Below are 23,127 nucleotides of genomic sequence, written 5' to 3'. Positions count from 1 at the left end.
TTAGCCTCTTCTACCGCATCTTTCCCCAAAGTGTCTTCCTTTAACGCCCAGCACGGTGTGTCCCAGCTTACCGCAGTGAAAACAACTTTTTCCCTGTGCCCTTTTTAAACCACCAGCACTGTAAGTTTATGTGTTCTACTCCCTTATAGTGAGAGCACCGGAGGCCTTTCACTACCTTTCAAACCTCTTGAGCTTCTTTCTTCACCTATGGTAAACTATTGTGAGCTACTGTTCGCTTTGTAATGTGTGATCGTCCATTCTCCCAATGTCTATCCCTCACAGGATGAAATTCCTGCCAGAAGTTAAATTTCATCAGATGTCACAATGCATATTCACCTGCCATTTCTGCCGCGCTTCTCACTTCTTGGACGTTATATTCATTCACATGAATTCTTACTATCTCTGGAAGTGAGTCTTTTAACTTCTCCAGCAGAATAATCTCCCTTCAAGCCTCACAGGTCTTATCCATTTTTAAGGCCAGTGACCACCTGTCAAAATGACTGGTTAATTCTTTAAAACTCAGTATAAGTCTGATCTGATTCCTTCTCTATTTTTCTGAACTTCTGTCTATATGCTTCTAGTACCAATTCATAACCAATCAAACTAGCCAGTTTGACATCTTGATAATCTCTTGACCCCCCATCAGACAGTGCTGCACATATCTCACCAGCTGTGCCCACCTGCTTAGTCTGAAGTAGCATCACCCACAAGTTCACTGGACACGTCATCTGCCTAGCCATTTTTTCAAATGAAATAAAAAAGATTTTGACATTTTTCTCACCGAAATATGGCAAGTTACTAACCTAGTTGTATACACCCCTACATTCTCCCTTCATCTCCATCCTGTTAATTTAACTTTCCTGTCTAATTCCCAACTTCTGAATTTCAAATCCCCTCTCTCTTTCTTTTTCCTCTCTTTCACTTTCGTCTCTCTCTCTCTCTGTTTCCGTCCGTTTATTTATCTTCTAACTCCAGTTGCCACATTTGCAATTTAAGGTTTTTATAACTATACGGCAGTTGCCTATTTCTCTGATACATCAAAGTGCTTGACCAACTCCATTACAATTTCAACTTCTCTTTCATCCCTGCTTAAAAACAATTCCAACCTATTTGCTAATTCTAAAAAATGTCCTCCTTCTGTCTCTCTAAACTTCCTTGGAAAATTTGGGAACCTCTTTAGTAATGTTTAAAGCCATTTCCCTCACTTTTCATTTAACCAACCACAAGTAACAAAATAAAACAAATTTTCCCACTGGTTTTATTTGAAGATCAAAGTCACTAATTGCAATGAGTTGGAATTATCTGGGGCCTGTTGTATCTCAAATCTGTTCACGTTGGTCCAAGTTCCAAATGGCAAGGCCCCAAACAGTTATGACATCAATGTCGAATCCCTCTGTAAATTAAAACCACACGCCTAGAAAAGCTCACATGATAATCTGTCAAAACGTGATAGACAGAGAACTCATAAATTCCACTAATAAACAAAAAATAACAATTTATATGTGTGCAAGTTAGCTCGCTGAGCTTCAAGGCTTGTTTTCAGAAGCTTCGTCACCATGACTAGGTAACATCATCAGTGAGAGTATCCGCTGAAGCTCTGGTGGTATGTGACGCCTTTCTAATTATAGGTCTTGGTTTCTTAAAGTGGGTGATGTCATTTCCGGTTACTTGAACAAGAGAATGCAGACAGGATCTAAATTGATGCGTTTATTGATGGACTTCTGGTTAGAATACCATTCCTCTAAGACGGTCCTTGCATGTCTTAGTATGTGTGTGTGCTTTGTCCCAGTCAAAGTGGTGACCTTTCTTTGTCTGTATTTATGGAACATAGTGATAGTGCGTTATGTCTTTTGGTGGCTTGTTGGTGTTCATATATCCTCGTAACATGATAACAGGACAGTTTCAATGGTGGAAAAATGATTTTATATACAGTGTTTAATCAATGTGTGTGTGCAGGTAAGTCGCATTTTTCATATGTGCACAACACATTGTCAATGAACAACAGAGACACAGTTAACGAAAAATGATGCATATGATGTATAAAATTGATAAAATACTAAAACATGATTTGATCCTCTCAACGTTCCCTCCTTTTCTGGGATTCCCAATTCTAGTCTCTCATTCTTTCCAGGAAATGTGCTCCAAATTCTTGATTCTGGTGTCCCAACTTATTTCAGTTAATCCCCTTTCTTCTGGGATTTCAATATGTTGGCCTGCTGTGTTCTTTCCAAAGCTAGTGTCTATCATATTATTGGAGATAAATATTCTGGCATCAGACCCAGCATTTGAACATATTACTCTGTTGTACATGCACTGGACAAAGAACCACAGCACACAGGCATCGCGAAAGCATTGGGGGATGTTCATCTACTTCTTTCGATAATGTCGTTTTCTCATTTTCCACATTTCCATATCTATATCCTCTCTCTCGTTGTCCCTTTGTATCTAGTTAAGAAATCCACGATTTATTCTTCGTGTCCCATCTCCCAAAACTCCTTCTTTCAGTTTATGTCTAATGCTCTCTTCAAGATGTAATGTGGTTATAATTAAGCAATGTAACTACAAAGACATGCGGGTGGAGCTGGCCAGAGTTAATTGGAAGGGGAGCGGAGCAGGTAAGACCATGGAGCAGCAATGAAAGGAGATTCGGGGGATAATTCGAAAGATAATACAAGAAATACAACGCCAAGAAATTGAAACATACTCATGGGAGAACAAGGCAGCGATGAGTGATAAGGCATCAAACCAAACGAGAAAATATACAATGTGGTGAAGATGATTGGGAATCCAGAGAAATTATTGGCTCTGCAACTAAATAATGCTGGCATCACTGACACTACAAAGCTATTAATCATGGTCAGGGAAAGAAACAGAGGAAACACATTGACTTTAAACACAGAAGATGGTATTTCTTAAGGAAAAAGATTCAGGTGAATTATACATTTGAATTAAGATCAGTTAAATGTTTTTGCGGATTGTGTCAGTTTGGAAGCATGACCCGGGGAGACAGACCCTCAGCAGAATGAGAGTATGAAAATGGAACTATTTCCAAATCAGAAACCAGGTTAGGTCACTGACTGCAAGGCTGATGGGTGAATGGGTGTCAGTGAGAATTGGGGAACAGACAGCAGAGTTGCATTGCAAGTATTGCAGCTCGAAACTGCGTATTCATGTCGTGCTGTAGAGCACAGCAGCAGGTGAGGCAGACCTGCATTCAACCACAATCTGTAACGTTTTTCCCAGGATAACACCTCAGTCTGTCATTACCATCAACACCATCTATGGCTCAGTGACGAGTGTGGGTGAACATGTCAGAGTCAGAATCACATGAACCTTAATATGATGCTAATTCAATGTTTGAGTGAAGATTTGTACAAAATCCCATGCAAGGACTGCACAAAACACTATATAGGACAAACAGGAAGACTGCTAATGATCCGCCTCCATGAACATCAACTAGCCATGAAACGACACGACCAGCTATCCTTAGTAGCCATACACGCAGACGACAAGCAACATGAATTCTACTGGGACAACACTACCATTATAGGGCAAGCCAAACAAAGAACAGCCAGGGAATTCCTAGAAGCATGGCACTCATCCAAAAACTCCATCAACAAACACATCGACCTGGACCCAATATACCGGCCACTACAGCGGACACCTGAAACTGACAACCAGAAGCGGCAGGAGCAGGCCACTATAAATGCCGGAGGAAACACCACAGAAGCGGTTCACAGGAGGCTCCCGAGCACTGAGGATGTCACCAAGACAGGGGACGAAAAGTATGCAACAAAAACTTCCAGCTCGGCGAACAGAACCACAACAACTGATGCTAACTCATTAAAGCTACCAGACATGACCAACAGATCTGATCGAAGCCCTGCAGTTCTGCCACATTCAGTCATAAATGGTGATGGACGATTAAACAAATGACTGGAGGAGAGGGCTCCACAAACATCCCCATCCTAAATAATGGAACAGACCTGCACATCAGTGTAAAAGAGAAGGATGTTTTATCTGCACCATCTTCTGCCAGAAGTGTTGAGTCGATGATACACCTCACCCTCATCATGATGCCCACAAAATCACAGATGCCAGTCTTCAATCAATTTAATTCGCTGCCCGTGACATGAAGAAACAGCTGAACACAGTAGATACGACACAGACAATGGGTCCTGACTCCATTCCTGCAATAGGACTGCAGTCTTGTGCTGCACAACAAGCCGTGTCCCTGGGGAAGCAGTTCCATTCCAGCTCGAACTCTGACATCTCCCTGCAAATATGAAAAATTACTCAGCTATGTCCCGTTCCTTAAGACGGGAATAATTACAATCTGACCAATTACCACCTCCTCATGACACTCAAATTTGTGGGAGTTCTTTTTGACAGAGCTGGCAAGCAGCACAGAAATAACCTGCTCAGTGTGATTTTTGACAGGTCCCCATGTGGAGATGGTGCTGTGGAAATGTCACTGGATTACTGATCCACACCAGGCGAATGCTCTGGCAGCGGGTGGAAGTTAAACACAATTAATAAAATATCGAGATCTAAAATCTGGGGTCAGTAACAGAGACCTTGAAGCCAATATGGATTATAAACAGAATTTCCTTCTATAATGTACTTTTAGGAAGTGAATCTCCCGTGACTTCCTGGGCTGGCCTAATAGTGACTCCAAAGACCCTGACATGTGATAAACTTTTCAATGGTCTCAAGCAAGGGCACTCATTTGTATCAAACTACTCCGAGGTCTGAATGGATGAAACTGGACAGAACACCCGGCCTAAAGAATCAATGTCGGAAAAGGGAATGGGAACGCAGTCCTGTCGACCCTGCAGAAACCTCATTCCTAACATCTGAGAGCTTGTGACAACATTTACAGAGCTTTCCCACAGACTGCACAGAAACATCGGGAATGGAAAACACATTTTGCCTCCCCATTCTAGTTCATGGAAAAAATCTTCTGAATACACTTACCCCACAGATATACATATCCGTTAATGTTAGTAACCTTAGGAAGCTATAAAATAGGCAGTGCAGTCGTACGTTTGGCCCATCGAGTTTGCTAACCAATTCAAACTAATGATGGTTTATGCAGAAGGAAAGAACAAAAAGGAGCATACGTCCCTTTGTAGATCAACATGTTTCAACCAATCCCTTTCAAATGGTAGGCTGCCAATTTATCGTTTCCACCAAAGAGCACACCGTCACCTCTACCTACATTGTCCTCCACCTGTTACGTATTTACCCATTCACTCCACTTGTCTTAAACTTCTCGGTGCTTTATTACATCCTCTTCACCCACTCACAATCCCACATCCGTTAGTGCTATCAGCAGGCTGGGATATATTGTATCTGATTCCAACAACCAAATGTTTAAAGGGCATTTTGAGCAGCTGGGCCCCAAGCACCGATCCCTGCGACACCACAGCAACCGTCCTCTGTTAATTTATATTTATTTATTCCGTGAATCTCGGAGTCACTGGTTGGGCCAGCATTTATTGCTTGTCCCTAGTTGCCCTTGAGAAGGTGGTGGCCAGCTGCCTTGTTGAACACTGCAGTCCACCTGCAGTGGTTGACCTCCAATGCCATGAGGAAGGGAATCCCAGGATTCTGACCGAGCGATTGTGAAGGAGTGGTGATAAATTTCCAAGTCAGGATGGTGAATGGCTTGGATGGAACCTGAAGATGATGGTATTCCCATACATCTGTAGTCCTTGTCCTTCTAGATAGACATGGTCGTGAGTTGGGAAGATGGTATCTAAGGTTCTTTGGTGAATCATTTCATTGCAGCATGTAGATAGTAAAACACTGCTGCTGCTGCTGAGCGTTGAAGGTGGAGCATTGTGGATGAAGGGACAGTCAAACTGGCTGCTTTGTCCTGACGGTATAAAGCTTCTTGAGTGTTGTTGGGGCTGCACTCATCAAAGCAAATTGGGAGTCTCCTATTACACTTCTGACTTATGAATTGGAGATGATGGACTGACGTTTGGAAGCCAGGATGTGAGTTACTCGCCGCAATATTCCTAGCTTCGGACCTGTTCTTATAGTTACTGTGTTTATGTGGCGAGACCAGTGGGTTTTTGAGCAATGATTACCCACCAGGACTTTGATACTGGGGGATTCACTGATAGTAACACCATTGTATTTTATTGGTGACGATCATGGTCTAGCATTTGTGTGGCCAGAATATTACTTGCCATTTGTCAGCCTGGAGACTGTCCAGATCTTGTCATATTTGAACATGGACTACTTCAGTATCTGAGGAGCCACAAATGTTTCAGAACATTGTACAATCATTGGCGAACATCCCCACTTCTGACCTTAAAATGGAGGGAAGGTCATTGATGAAGCAGCCCTGAAGAATTTTTCGGGCACTGCTCGAGGGACTCCTACAGACTTGGTGGTGAGTTGACTGATCTTCATCAACCATGACCATCTTCCTCCATGTCAGGTATGAATCTAAACAGCGGGGAGTTTGCCTATGATACACATTGATTGCAGTTTTGTTAAGGCCCCTGATACCACACTTGGTAGAAGGCAGCCTCGTTTTAAAGGGCTGTCACTCTCACCCTACCTCTGGAATTCAGCTCTTTTGTCCATGATTGAACCACGGTACTGAGGTCAGGAGCCGAGTGGCCGTGCTGGAGCCCAAACTGGGCGTCATTGACCAGGGTATTGCTGAACAGGTTGCTGCTTAAGAGCACCGAGACCTTCCATCACTTTACTGATGATCGATAGTAGACTGACGGGATGGTAATTGGCCAGATTGGAGTTGTTCTGCTTTTTATATACAGGAGATACTTGGGGTAATTTTCCACATAATCAGGAAAAGCCATTGTTGCAACTGTATTGAAACAGTTTGGCTCGGGGATTGGCAAGTTATGGAGCACAAGTTTTCAGTACTGTTGCCAGAATATTGTCAGATTATGGACGCTATGGAGTATCCAGTATCTCCAACCGTTTCGGGATATCGCGTGGACTGAATCAAATTGGTTGATGACTGGTAACTGAATTGCTGGGGACCACTGGAGGAGGCTGAGATGGATCACCCACTCAGCACTTCTGACTGAAGATTGTTGCAAATGCATCAGCCTTTTCTTATACATTGAAGTGCTGGGCTCTTCCATCATGGAGGAAGGGGTCATTTGTGGAATCTCTTCCTCCACTGAGTTGTTTAATTATCCCCAACATTTCTCGACTAGATGTGGAAGGAGTGCAGAGCTTAGATCAGAACCGTTGCTTGTGGGATCAGTTAGCTCTTCCTGCTTATGCTGTTTGGCGCACAAGTAGTCTATTTTGTTGGCTTCACCAGGCTGAGACCTCATTGTCAGGTATGCCTGGTGCTACTCCTGCCCGCCTGCACACTCCATTGAACCAATGTTGATCCACTGGATTGATGGCAATTGTTGCGAGGGGGATATGCCAGGCCACGAGGTTATGCGGGAGTACAATTCCGCTGCTATTGATGACCGACAACACCTTATGGACACCCATATTTGAGCTGCGAGATCTGTTCGAAGTCTGTTCTATTTAGCACCGTGATAGTACCACCCAAAATGATGGAGGGTATTCTCAATATGCAGGTGTGATTTTGTCTCCACAATGACTATGCGGCGGTCACTCTTACCGATACTGTCATGGACAGACACTTCTGCAACTGGCAGATTAGTAAGGCTGTGGTCAAGTATGTATTTTCTTCTTGTTTGTTCCTTCACCACCTGCAGCCAGTTATATCCTTTAGGAACCGGCTAGCTCGATCTGTAATGCTGTAGCTGAGATATTGTTGGTGGTGAACATTGAAATCCCCCACCCAGAGTACATCTTGCGTACGTGCTATCCTGAGTACTTCCTCCAAGTGTTTGTCAGCATGGAGGAGTACTGAGTCATCAGTTGAGAGAGGCTGGTACATGGAAATCAGCAGGACGTTTCCTTTCCCATGTACAAACTGATGCCATGAGACTTCATGGGATACGGAGTCACTGTTGAGGACTCCAAGAGCAATTCCCTTCCAACTGTATCCAACTGTACTGCCATTTCTGCTGTGTGCACCCTGCTGATGAGACAGGAGATATCTGGGGAAGGTAATGGGGAGTCTGGGACATAGTCATACTCACCGAAACACAGCTTTCAGAAAATGTCAGGCTATTACTTGTTGAGTCTGTTTATTTCAATTCACTGTTTCCTGCCAGCTATCCCATTCTAGTAACATGTCCATATATTAGCCCCAATCCACTCAGATTTGATTTTGCAAATTGGGCTTTGAGCTTTACCAACATTTTTCTAAAAATCAAAATGTTTTACACCTATTGCTTCTCTTTCATTTGTCTCCCAGTTTGTTTCTCAAACATAATTCCCATTTAATAAATCTATGTTGGCGATGTCTATGACCATTACTTTCAGCCACAATAATTTCTGCTAAACCATTTACTTACTATGTTTATTGTTCCATGTACTCTATCATTTCCCCACACCAGACTCGATTTTCCTTGTATTGTTAGAAAGTTCCGTGAAGACAGAACTGAAGTAGTGGCTTCATAGTTCTGCTACTTCCCTGTTCCCCATTCTCCATTCTCTGGTTTCAAACTGTAAGGAAACTGCACTTGTTTCCTCATATTTCTCACATTGACATAATTTAACAGGCTAATACAGTTCATTCTGATAACCCTTATGAATATAACTCTACAGAAATCCATCAATTCCTGCCTTAAACTGCTCAATAATTGACCTTCCACACCATATACTCACAGGGGCATAGATTCTGTGCGAACAGAAATACAGCACGATCTATCTAGTCCCACTTTCCTACACCAGGCCCATAGCCTGGAATGTTATGACACTTCCAAGTGCTCGTCCAAGTACTTTTTAACGATTGTGAGGTGATCATTCCCCTCTCAGGAAGTAATCCCCGAACCCCAGACCTCGAGGTGGAAAAATGATCAAATCATCTCTGAATATCAAACTCTTCACGGGGAGAATGTGCAAACTCCACACAGTTAGTCGCCTGAGGCGGGAATTGAACCCGGGTCTCTGGCGCTGTGAGGCTGCAGTGCTAACCACTGTGCCACCGTGTCGCCCCCACTGTAAAAGTGTGCTCCTTTGTACTTGGCCCTCTGACTAAAAGGAACAGTTGCTGCCTATCCACCCTGTCCGTGTCGCTTATAAACTTATCCCTCTGAATCACTGACTCCTCAGCTTTCGCTCCTCCAGAGTAAACAACCAGAGCTTATCGAGCCTCTCTCCATAGCTGATATGATCCATTCCAGGGAACATCCTGGTGAATCACCTCTGCACCCTCTCCAATACAATCACATCCTTCCTAGAATGTGGTTCCCGGAGCACCATGCTGTACTCCATTTTTGCCGAACCAAATCCCTGTATTGCTCTTATAATCTACACCCTGATTAGGAAACGCTACACCCAAGGTCCAATTCTTAACTAGCCCATTAACCTGTCCAGGAGAAAGTGAGGAATGCAGATGCTGGAGATCAGAGCTTAAAAAATGTGTTGCTGGAAAAGCGCAGCAGGTCAGGCAGCATCAAAGGAGCAGCAGAATCAACGTTTCCGGCATAAGCCTTCTTCAGGAATCTGCCCGAAACATCGATTTTTATGTTTTTTTGATGCTGCCTGACCTGCTGCGCTTTTCCAGCAACACATTTTTAAGCATTAACCTGTCCAGTCACATTCAGGGATGTGTGGAGAAGCACAATCTGAGCTTCCCAGTGAGCTGCCATTCATTGAGTCCTCCCCTGCCTGATTCCATCTCCCAAAGTGCATCACCTCATATTTATCAGGATTACATTCCATCTGCCATTGATCTGCCCATCTGATCATTCCATCTGCATTTACCTGTAAACTTAAGGCGTTCCCCCTCACTGCTAACTACCCAGCTAATCTTTATGTTAAACATACACTTACTTATTACACCTTCCCCACTCTCCACCTAGCCCCCTCCACATTCGGATCTATAATTTGTTATGAATAACATAAACAATAAGGGACACAGCACTGATCTCTGTGGTACACCAAGGGACACTGGTCAAAAGTCACACAAACAACCTTCTCCCACCACTCTCTGTCGCCTCCTACTAAGACAATTTTCGTTGTAACTTGCCAAGTTATCCTTCATATTGTGAGACTTTACTTTATTTTTCAGTTTCCCAGGTGGAAATTTGTCAAAGGCCTTCCTACAAAACTAAATAATCTACCTCCTCAATCTAATCCAATCAAATCCATTGGATGTGACTTCCTTCTGATAAAGTCATGATGATTATCCCTGATCAAACCTTGCGTCTCTGATTGGAGTTCGATTTTCTCCTTACCTATTTTATCCAGTAGTTTCTTTAACAGTGATCTAATACTCGCTCGTCTATAGTTCCCTGGTCTATCTCTCCCACCCTTACTGTGAAGTGGAATTGTATTAGCAGTTCTCTAGTTCTCTGGTACCTCCCCTATGGTCAGGTTCTAATTAAAATATTCAGTCAGTATCTTTCCTCCTTTGACCCCAACAACCGCCTGTAATGCAACTCATTCAGACATGGAGATTGGTCCAAATTTGTACAGAACAAAACCTCAAATCCCTGATCGTATTTTATATCAATCTGTTCAAGAGCTTCCTAATCCATCTTCTTGAATTCTGTACCTGCCTCCTCCTTCTCCCAAGTAAAATAGATGAGAAGGTCTCATGGAACAATCCATCAATGTTCTCCAGCTTGACACACAGATTGCCCCTTTGGTTTCTAATGGATACTAGCTGTTTGCTGATTATTCTGTTCTACTTGTGTAGAATATCGTGGGATTCTTCCTGATCTTGCCTACTTGTACTTCTCCATGTCCCTCTGTTATCCAGTCCTTTCGATGTTTCTCAGAGACACTACAATCAACTCTCATGTTTTGAAACTCGAGATCACAGGCTGAGGTTCCCCAGCAGACAATCTTGCCATTTTACGGATTAATCTGGATAATACCTTTTGCAGTTCCTCTGTAGTCAATATATTCTTTTTGAGATTGGGACTCCGAACGATACACAATATTCTATGTTTTGTCTCACCAACGCTCGATGCAACTGGTGCACGACATCCTCTATCTTCCAGTTACATTCACATGAATGTAAACTGAATTTTTACTTTCCCAGTGGCATATGTTCTTCCCAATACCTCTCGCTTTAATGTTTCTTAAGAACTTACAGTGTGAGTTCTTTAGAAAAAGCTCATGAATATCCAACTATACATTATCCAATGGTTCATCATTGCCTATATCCACAAGAATCATCTTCAAACCATTCCAAAAATATGTTTGCCACTTCTGGTTTTCCTTTCATCGGTACATTCTCACACTCCCCAGTTATGTTATTACCTTCTAAATATCTAGTAGCATGTTCTTTGTAATCGAGTCCAACAGACACCCGACTGCTGATGACAAGATAACTGGTCTGTAGTTCACCACTCTCCAAATTCAACATTTCTTAAACTGTTGGATAATATTTATAACCTTTGCCTTATCCAGATTGGCTAAATGCCTTTCGGGAATGTGTCGGAAAATAAAGTGTAAATTTTCGATGCAATCAATCTATCTATTGCTGCTTCCTCTGAAATTCTCCAGTCTGTCACATTTAGAAATATTCAATCCAGCTTTCTTTACAAAGATAAGAATGATCTTAGACTTTACTTACACAAGTCCCGTGGTCACTTGGTATTTCTGGAAGATTTTGTGGACATTCTTCCATGAAGATAGACGCAAAGAAACTGTTTCTTTTCCCTGCGATTTCTCTGTTCTCTGCAATAAATTATCCTGAACGCACAACAACTGTTGCCCATTTGACCTTGTTTTTATTTTTTGTTCAAGCATTGTAGACGTTTTTTAGCAGTCTTTATGTTTTTATTTCGTTTGCACGCTTTTTCTCATTTTGATTTTTTCTCAGATTCTTGGTCATCCTTTGCTGGGTCCGACATTTCTCTGAATCCGCTGGCTCACTGCAACACTAGGCATTTTTCTAAGCTGCCTCCTTTTATCTTATAAGTAGATAGAGGTGGGGTTGGAAGTGATAGTCGGAGAGGAGGGTGAACCACATTGATAGGGAGGATGGTGGACACATGGAAACATTCAAAAGAGCGGTGCTAACTTGGAAGTTTGGAGTAGGATAAAGTGGGATTAGAGGAAATGGAGAAATCCACTATGAGCCCCTGTGTTTGGAAGGTCCCAAGACAGAAGATGAGGCTTTCTTCCTCCAGGCTTCTGGTGGCTTGTGTTTGGCGATAGAGCCGGCCCACTGCCCTTATGTCCTTGGCAGAGTAAGAAGGGGATTTACAGTGCTCAGCCAAAATGCGATGGAGTTGTTCAGTCTGGCTGTCCCAGAGATGTTCGCTGAAATGATCCACAAGTTGACCTCCTGCGTCGCCAATGTAGAGAAGACCACATTGAGTTTAATGGTTGCAGCAGATGAGGCGTTCTCTCTCCCTTAATCACCTATCACTTTCAACCTCACCTTCATCTACCTATCGTAATCCCAGCTACCTCCCCCGTCGCACCCCCTTTGGACAATGATCTTCCAACAATGCTCTGTATTCCCCCAGAGAGCTGAGACATCTCTGAGCTGGGTGGGAACCTTAAAGCAGGCTGGTAAAGTATTGCTGCTGCTGTACAAGGTCTTAGTGAGATCACATCTGGAGTAGTGTGTACAGATTTAATCTCTTCAATGAAGAAAGGTTGTTTTAAATTGGACGCAGCTCAGAGATTGTTCCCTCAACTGATTCCTGCAATGAAGGTGCTAACTTATAATGAAAGGATGATCAGGTTGACCCAGTAGCCATTGGAGTTTACAAAAATTGAAGATGATCTTATTTTAACATAGATGATAGAAGGATTCAACATGTGAAGTGAATTACACAGATAGTGGAAGAATCCATTTCGTTCTCCAGCCTGTTACACAGGAACAACAGGAGGATATTCAGGCCTTCGAACCTGTTACACCAAAACAGGACGAGGCTATTCAGCCCCTGGAGCCTGATATACACTGACAGAAGGAGGCCAATCAGCCACTCGAGCCTATGCTGCACCAATATCCTGTTAAACAGCAACAGGATCAGTCCATTCAGCCTCCTCATGTCTGTAACATAGGAACTGGAAGAGGTCACACATGGACTGGAGATTATTACACTGGGATAACAGGCTATTCAGACCCACCGAGCCTATTGCAAGGGAATTGGATAAGGATAAAAACTATCTGAGACTTCTTTCATGAGAAAGGAAGCGGTAATTTAGACACGTAATTGTTGTATGGGAAGAAGAGAAGACCAATCAATCCCTCGGTCCCATCTTCAGGATACATGTGGAGACCGTTCAGTATGTGATGGCGAAGTATGAGAAGACCCATCAGCCCTCAAAATGTTACACAGAAATTGGAAGATTCCATAATCTCCCAATCCTCTAAAGCATCAACAGGAGGAGGTATTCTGGCCTTGGAGATGGCAACATGGGAACACCAGAAAGACGTCAGCCAATCGATATTGTACACCAACAGGACGATGACTCCATTCAGTCACACATGGATCTTACACAGCAATTGGGGCAGATCTCTTAAAGCCTTGTGCCCATTAAACAGGAATTCAAAGAAAAAGTAAAGGTTTTCGAAAGGGAAGAACTTGTAATAATGGCATACATTAGGGACTAAAGTGTACCAATAAACTGTTGTAATTTAAGGCAAATTATTAGAATCAATTGTTCAGGACATTTTCAAACTTAAACCACAATTCGTCAGAGTCAACATGGTTTTCTGAAGGCTAAATCGTGTTTCAATTATTTGGTTGAGTTATTTGAAGATGTCACAAACATTTCCAGGATCGTGGGAATCCTGGAGATGGAACATATCTCGGCTTGCTGAAGGCATTGGATATGTCGCTTCTCCAAAGAGTAAGTGGTAAGATGAGACAACATGGGTCTAGGAGTAAATAGTTCGCTTGGATGGAAGATTGGTTAACCAACAAAATGGAGTCAGATGGAATAACTGTGTCATCTTATTTTGGCAAATGCAATTTGTGGGGTGCCATTGATTTCAGTTCTCATGCCTCAACCATTTGCGATCGATGTTATTATTGTAGTCGGTTGATGGGATAGAAAATACAATGCCACATTTTCAGATGACAATAACATGGGAAATTACTTCGGAATAATGATGCAAGAGATTTTAAAACTATATGGATAGGTTGAGTGAACGGGCCAACATTTGGCAAGGAAAATTAAAGTGAATAAATATGGGGCTAGTCAAGTTGGCCAGTGTGATAGAAAGACAAATTATTATCTAAATGGAGAGAAAGTTCAAAGTGCTTAGGTGCAGAGGGATCTGGGTGTCTGTTTGCATATCATAGAAAACCTGCCTGCGGGTACTGTCGTAATCAGAACTGCAAGCATAATTTCAGTGGTTATTTATAAAATGATAGAGTAGAAAGGTAGGGAGTGTTGGTTATAGTTATGCAAGGGATTAGTGAGGCTGCACTGGAGTACAGTTTGGGTGTCCTGCAGAATGAGCTATTTCCATTGGAGGCAAATCAGAAGAACTTCATTAGATTGATTCCATATTTGAAGTGTTTGTCTTATGAAGAGAAATTGAACAGAGATACAGGTACTGAGTTTGGTGCTGTCGCTGTGGTAAGCAAGAGATGAAATTACCAAGAGAGGGTGGAAAGTCTGCAAGTAGATTCAGAGGGGTAAAGATAATAGATAATAGTGCGGCAGCTGGAATTTAACATGATATAACCTGTCATTTCATTTACAGGAATAATGGAAAGCAATATGTTTCTAAAATGGAGAGATATTACAGGACTTAATGATACTGTGTCCTGGGGGGTCCACTCAGATCCGTTCAGACATGGGAGGTTTTGCTCCATCCCTGATCGTCAGCTCCCAGACATTCCAAGTGACCCCATTGCTCTCCGAACACATGGAATACTTTGATGTGGTTAATTGATGGTGGTGATGGTGTTTTGAAACGTGCATCAAGGAGACGGCCTTTATCGAAGATATATTCATTTCTTTCTACGTGGAGACCCGATGACGATGGGAATGGCTGACTGCTTCTGAATGAAGAGGCCGTGACTGCTGCCAGGACAGTGGGTATTCACCAATATGATGCACTGTGATGGGCACACTGTAACATTAATAGAGAGAGAACTCCTTCAGTTCCTCTACCTCTCCCCATTGACATGGATACCCTGCAGATGCCGTGTACACCATCGGGAATTCCACTATACTGAATACACCCGGCAGCTCCCTGCTGAGGGAGAAACAATCTATATACCTCATCCACCATATATATACTCCTTCACCGACTGGTGACATTGATGTTGAGATACTGGGAAATGATGGACATGTCACCTAATCCTGCCTGGAAAGTTCTGGATCGTAGAAGCTGAATGAAATAGTGACCCTAACAGCCACTGGCAGCATTGTTCTTGCCCCTGGTGTGAAGCTGCAGGTCGTGTTGAAAGAGGTGACACCGCTCTGTCAAGTGTAGCTTGGGAAGCTGTTCCTGGAAAACCCGATGAGGATACAGCAGATCCCTTTCACCACACACACTCACTCCGTGGTTTCAGAGCTTCCCCTCTCTGCAGCCTCTGCTCCATTTGTTGTTCATGTTGCAGGCTCAGATGCTGAAAATACAGTCCTCATGCTCCATCTCGAGTTGGGTCACCAAATCCTCAGGTCTCCCTGAATGTCTGAGGCAGCTCAGTGCACAACCCCCAGCAAACCATCCCCAGCAACCCCACTAATTTTTTTATAACAGGAGTTAGTCAGAAACCCCTCGGCTACAAGTGTTGTGAACCAGAACAGATCCCCGCAAAACATTGTAAGAAGGCTGCTTAGACCCAAACCTTTTCTTATTTTGAATATAGATGCGAAGTGTGCTCTCCAGATATGTTGTAACTGGTCAAACTACTCGACATTAAGCAAAATATAATCTATTCAAATACTTTAGTTAAAATACAATCAAAGAAAAGAAAAAATCGGGATGGCTTATATGTTGGAACACTTACGCAAACAATAGACACCATACCTTCTTGGTTTATACCGCTTGGATCAAAGATATATTCAAATGTATTCAGATGCTTACAGCAGTTTTCCAATCCAGGAGGAAACGGCATCAACAGAGATCTCAGGGAGAAAAGCAGCTAGGGATCATGTATTGACACTTCCAACACTTCTGGGATGCCCAGCAGCTTCTTAATGTTGCAGCTCAAAACAAAGCGAGTAAACCTGGTCCGGGAGAGCTGGCCACTGCCCTTCCATTGTTATCAATGTTTTAATGAAACCTAAAGGCTTTCTCACTTATTTACTTAAACTGTTTTCAGACAGTAGTTCTGCATCTTTGCCTTTAAAAACTCTCTTCAAAAAAATAACCCAAGAGAAAATCGCCTTTTTACAGTGATCGTATACACACAACTCCACCATCAATAAAATGATCCATCAATATACATAAATGGCTTTATTTTAGACCGCCTAATATTCCACTATTAGTAGACTGGAATGAACATATATTACATTGACTCTGAGCATACAAATGTTCACAACTAGATTCGATTTCATTCATTTTACTCCTGCCACAGAATGCCTTTGTCTTTCTTCATCCAAGTCTCCACAATGTGTCAAAACTTAGGTTTTCTCGCCCTGTCAACTATATAATGTCAAATTGAAAGGCAGCAATAATAAGCTCAATCGAAACAGACTCGTATTATTCTCCCCAAACCTCTCCAAAATTTTCAAGGGGTCACGATCAGTGAAACAAAATTGACTCAGGTATGTTATTCACAATTTAAATGCTGAAATGTTGTAACGCCAACGTCAAGCTCAAGGCTTCCTTCACCATTGTGGAATAAATCTGTTGATGTTTCCACCGGACAGACCAACGACACGTTACATAATGCATCACTTCTCATCTCTCCAATACTCCTTCTGAATGACATAATTCCTCATGTCTCAGCATAAAAGAATTATATGCTTCTGTGCCTCTTAATGCTGTAACCTCTTTGCCGGCTTCTCCTGGCCTATGCCAATAAATCTCACTCTCACAGGGATATGGTTTAAGAAGATCTTGCACATTCTTCTCAATCTCTCACAGAAACCAAACTTGGATTTCTGAACTAAATCATCATCAGCTGCCATTTCAGCTTCTAATCTTGGCATTGTAACTCTCTGCTCTTCCACACGAGTTCTATCGACTGCAGGAAGTGAATTGTTGAGCTTCTCCAAAATAAGAATCAATCTAAGAGTGTCATTGGTTTGCTCAGTTTTTAATACCCTTACCCACCTTTCAAAATTATTATTTTTTATTCTTTCAAAGTTAATGTGTGTTTAATCAGGGACGCTTTTTTTAGATTCCTGAAACGCAGTCTGTTGGCTTCTGGCATGAGCTCGCATGCACTTCAGATGGTTTTCTACATCTCCTCATACTCCTCAGATACCTCCTCCGATAGGGATACAAATACCTATCAGCTTTGTTTGGATCAACTAAATCCACATGGTCACTGGGCACTACATTTGTTTAGCCACTTTCTCAAATGAAATTAAAAAGGCTCCCCCATCCTTCTCATCAAATTGAGATAATGCCTGGATATATCTAAACATATCCCCATCAAGCCTTTGGCTACTACAGGGTTGCTCATCCTCACTAATCTCCTCATCCAGCCTACTGTCTACCTTCATCACCGCCTTCAATGTCCACTTTCCATTACTAACTTTTGAAGTTGAAACTCTCTGCTTTTCTTCTCTCTTTTTTCTTCATTTCCTTTTCTTTTATTTCTACTTTTCATCATAATTCAAACTGTTTCAATTCCTTCTCATGTTCAAGCTGCCTCATTTGAAATTGAATTCGAGCCATTTCTAAAGAGACTGATGGCGGTTCCACCAAATGTATTTGCTGAGCTATAGCTGTAATTATCTCTCATTTTCACACAGATAGTCACAATCCCAACGCCAGCTTGTCTGTCAATTCCTACAGTTTTGCCTTCATTCACTTTTGTAAAACTTTACTTCTTCCACACACAGAGAACTCTTAGTGACTGAAATAATCTTTATACATAAAACACTGTTTAAACCAACCGAATTCAACATCTGGAACCAAAGACACTGACAACTACCATACGCGATCTTTGAACCCAATAGCCTTCTGGTGCGTACATTCCAGTGCCTGCATGAGCTTATTCTGGATGCTCTGATTTCCTCACACAACCCAAAGACGTGCATGCCAGCTGAATTGGCCATGCTTTCAGGGTTTCATGCTTTTCATAGTTTTCAGGGATGTGTGGGTTAGATGCCTTAGTGAGGGTAAATGTGTAATAATAGTGTAGAGGAATGGGTCTGGATAGGTTACTCCTCGGAGGGTCGGATGTAGACTTGTTGGGTCAAATAACCTGCTTGCACGCTGTAGGGATTGTAATTCTAAACCCAATTACCGATTTAGAACCACACAAGAGACCCCAGTTTGCTATAGACCAACTAGACTGCATTAAACTATTTTAAGAAGGTAGCTTGGATGCCAGCCTTTCCTTAATAACAAGATAGATGGGAATTGGATATCCCAGATGTGATTCCACTCGTCAAACCACTCACCATTAGGCAAAACACACTATATATTAAACACTCTAATGAAAATCCATACAAAATGAAGAGGAAATTAGAATAACTTAGCTATTGGAAACCTTAACTGAATGATGGACACAGAACCTGCTACAAATGAACTGTTCCAATATACTAACATCACCTAAACACACTCCTTGGCAAAAATGAACATTCAGACATACATTCTTGCATACAGTTCTCCAGTCCAGTTCAGAGAGAATAAAGTCTAGGGATAATTTATTAAAACTACCAACTCTTCTGGGACCCAAGCACCTGGTAACTGTTACAGATACAAGGAAAATACTATCAATCCTGGTCTGTGCCAGTTGGCCATTGTTACTACTATTTATTTAAAAAAACATAAAAGCCTAATACGTTTTTGAGTTGAGCCGTTTTCTGTAGGCACTTTGGCATTTAAGATCTCTTACCAAAAAAAAGGAGAAATTAACCTTTTCTTCAAAAAAAGTGAAAGCATTGCCACATAATTTAATGACTGATCCTTTATTGAAGGGGCTTCCTCGAGTTACTGACAGCAAGATCACCTGAGAGGGCCAAACACAGGTACAGACGAAGTTACAAGGATGTGTCTCATAATTTCTGAAACACGCCTGTCCATCACATGGGACATACCCGGATTTGAACAACAGCTTGACACACATCATTTCATTGCTTCTGAGCTACACAATGCCAGCAATCGATATACCAGGGAGCCAAAACCCGAGGTCAGGGAAAGTTCCAGGGGACAGAGAGATTTACATTCAAGACAGAAACAGACAGTTAATTAACTGAAAAGATGTTGTGGAAATATAGGGAAAAGACATGGCAGTGGGATTAACTGGAGAAGTGAGATCTTGGAAAGTAAAATTACAAGAAAGAGAACATTGCATAATGGCATTGTCAGATCAGCGGAAACTCATTGTTTAAGAAGGAACGCACATGGAGGAAACTATTTTAAATACGAACAACTGGCAGGCGTTTTGTTAATCGACAGAGAGTGAACGAGATAAGTTTCATGGACAGATGAGATAAAATGTTTGAGAATGTTAAAAAAAGGCATGCCAGACACAATAGCAATATATATCGGCGTGCACATGAATGACAGATGGATGGGAGTTTGGTGTGAGTTCGAATCAGATTTGCTTCGGCAGGTTTGAAGCTGGGAGTGTCTGTAGCAGATTATTGGCTTCCGTAAGACTGTATGTCATAGCTCAAGGTTCAAAAAGCAGATGGAATAAACCAGCGAGATATATTCAGGAGTGGTGAATATTTCAAGTTAGAAATGTCCAGGGAATGGTGCGAAGAAAGAGCTCATAGTCAAAGGGATCACCCACAGTTATGACTTGTCTGCTTCAGCTGCAGATATTGGCCAGGGATGGGATGGAAACAGTGGAAGAAAATGAAGTTTGTAACCAGAACAGTAGAGAGTGAACTCCATGCTGTTAATATTTCAATAACAAAGGCCATGATACAATAAGCTGGAGCTGAGTAGGTCAACATAGAGACCCATGAGTGACACTGCCAGAGCAGAGAGGGAGACAGTAATTGAACACGTTCATTGATGTAGTTAGTAGTGGTCTGTCGAGTGAATATCTGGATTGAGAGTTTCAGCAGGAAAATAATAGCGACAAGACGTGTAGACTATATGAAAGAACAATACTACAGTCATAGCTGGTTTATAGAGAAAAAAAATCTGGACAGTGACATTTTCCAGGAACACCAACGATAGTGTGGAAGGGATAATAAATATATTGAATAATGTAAAGAGCGTAATAGATCCGCAATAATAATGACCACCAACAAAATTAAGTACCATTAAACTATCATGGTATTCTAACAGACGAAAGAATGAACAGACCATCAATGTATTGTACAATGGATAATTTCAGTTACATTACAATGTAAATTTTTGCTATAAATTCTGTGCCTTAGAATTGTACCCTCCACTATCACTTGATGAAGGAGCGGCGCTCCGAAAGCTCCTATGCTTCCAATTAAACCTGCTGGACTATAACCTGGTCTTGTGTGGTTTTTAACTTTGTACACCCCCAGTCCAACACCGGCATCTCCAAATCATGACTGAACACACAGGCTCAATTAACCAGTTCCACACATCACTTTTCATATCAGTATAAAAGGGAACATTTACTGGGTTTGGATGGGATGGGTGAGGGTTGCTGAGGGATAGACCATAAATCTTTAAAATCTTTTTGTACTTTGTATATGACAGTATTAACAGAACACTGCAGTTGTCTATATATGTTCCACTCTGTTTATGAAAGGAGGCAGTTATAAAATGTCAGATCTGTTGCATAAAATGAGTCTAGTGATACCTTAACACAAAGGTATTGACCAGTGTGAGGCTCCTCCTGGATTAAGTGCCCTAATATCAAATCCTTTCATAACCTTGAGACAGAGCATTGAGATTGCTGCTCAGAAACAGGCCGAAGTAATTCTGTCCCTATGGGCCTCTTACAGAGGGCTAAGAGAAGGCCATTTAGCACATATTCGGCTGGATCTACTTGAAAAGGTGGAAATCTAGAATATTGGTACATTTTGCCAACAGAATAATTCAACACAAAGAGATGTGTCGCTTCAGCAGTAAGAGTTATTACTGCTAGGGCACCTGGAGTACATTGTGTTGGTTGTGTTTCTGTAATTAAGGAGGGATGGACCTCCATCAGATACAGTTTAAGGGCTGCTCGTAATCCACGGGTTGCTGTGGCATTTAATGTCTCGGGTCTGTTACATAGGAACAGGAGGAATCCATTCAGCTTTTCCAGTCTATTACAGAGGGCCACGAGGGGGCCATTCAGCCTCTCGAGCCTGTTAGGAAGGGGCAGGAAGTGTTTATTTAACTTTCAAGCCTGTTACGCAAAATATTAGTTTTAAATTAGTTTTGAAATAGGAAAGACCCGATGTAAATATTAAAGTTCAAACTTTGAATAAGGCCAATTTTGAAAGTGTTAGGCGAGCCCTGTGACAGGATGATTGGAATACCCTATTCACAGGTAAAGGGATGGTTGGAAAATGCAAGGCAATCAAAATTTGGTTTCAGAGAGTCCAGAGCCAATGTGTTTCTGTTAGTGAGAGGGACAAGGCTGGTGGGTGCAGAGAGTGCTGAATGGCTAGATATATTGATGCTCTGGTCAAGGTAAGGAAGGAGGCATATGTCAGGTTAACAGATCTGAGATCAAGTGAATCCTGAGAGGAGTATAAGGGCAGTACGTTTATAGTCAACGGGGAAATCAAGCCAGAAAAATGTGGATGTGAGATTGCTTTAGAAATAGGGTTAATGAGGCATTGAAAAAATTCTACAAATCCTTTAATGGCAAAAGATTAACTCGGAAGAGAATAGGGAACCTTAAAGATCAGTAAGGCTACCAATGCGTGGAACCACAGGAGATGGGTGGGATACGAAACAAGTCTTATTTCTCAGTACTTAATATCGAGGATTTACAAGAGCGAGAGAATGAAAAAATATGCAGTAATATCTTGAAAAGTGTTTATATTACAAGGAGGTGTTGGACATTTTAAAACACATACAGGTGAACAAATCACCGGGACCTGATCGGTTGTATCCCAGATGTTTGTGGGAAGCTAGGGAAAGAGATTGCTCAGCATTTTGCTGATATATTTGTAACATTTATTTCCACAGGTGAGGTGTCAAAAGACTGGAGGACTGGAGTAATGTTGTGTCATTACTTAAGAAAGTAAGGAAAAAGCAGGTAACTATAGATCGTTGAGCCTGACGTCAATGGTGACTACATTGTTGGAGGGGATTTTGAGGGAAAGAATGTATATGCATTTGGAAAAATAAGGACTGAAGATGACTTTGCACATTGGAGATCACGTCTCACTGACTCAGTAGAATTTTTTGAGGAAGTGATGAAGATGATTGATGAAGGCAGGACAGTGGATGTTGTCTTCATGGAATTCAGTAAGAAAACAAAACTGTTCTAGGTAGCCTGGTTAACAAGGTTAGACTGGAATCCAGGGAGGGCTCCCTATTTAGATCCAATTTTTTCTTGAATATTGGAGTCAGGATGTGACAGTGGATATTTGTTCATTAAACTTGGGGACCTGTGACCAATGGCGTGCTGCAAATATCAATAGTGGGTCCACTGACTTTTGTCACTTACACAAATAATTTGCATTTGAGTATATGAAGTATGGTCAGTAAGTTTGATGATAATTCCAAATTTGTTGGTGCTGTCGACAAATGATCTCTCAGACTATAATGGGACTTTGCTTAGGTGAACCGAGGAGTGACAGATGGGGTTTATTTTAGATAAATGTAAGATGTTGCATTTTAGCAAGATAAATTAAGGCAAGACATATAGGTAGGGTCCTATCAAAAGCTGCCAATCAAGGAGCACTCCATAGAAATGATCGAATCGCTACAGTGAGGAAACAGCCTATTCAGCCCATCAATGCCACACCGAACGTCGAAACAGTATCCCATTGGATGAACCCCGACCCTATCACTCTGAGCCTGCATTTCCCATGGCTAATCCTACA

Source organism: Chiloscyllium plagiosum, unplaced genomic scaffold (genome assembly GCF_037043375.1).
Source record: "Chiloscyllium plagiosum isolate Xiang-an unplaced genomic scaffold, Cpla_swu_hap1 HiC_scaffold_47, whole genome shotgun sequence".
NCBI classification, from domain to species: Eukaryota; Metazoa; Chordata; class Chondrichthyes; order Orectolobiformes; family Hemiscylliidae; genus Chiloscyllium; species Chiloscyllium plagiosum.
The sequence above is the reverse complement of the archived record's forward strand: the minus strand, read 5'-3'. Positions refer to the sequence as shown.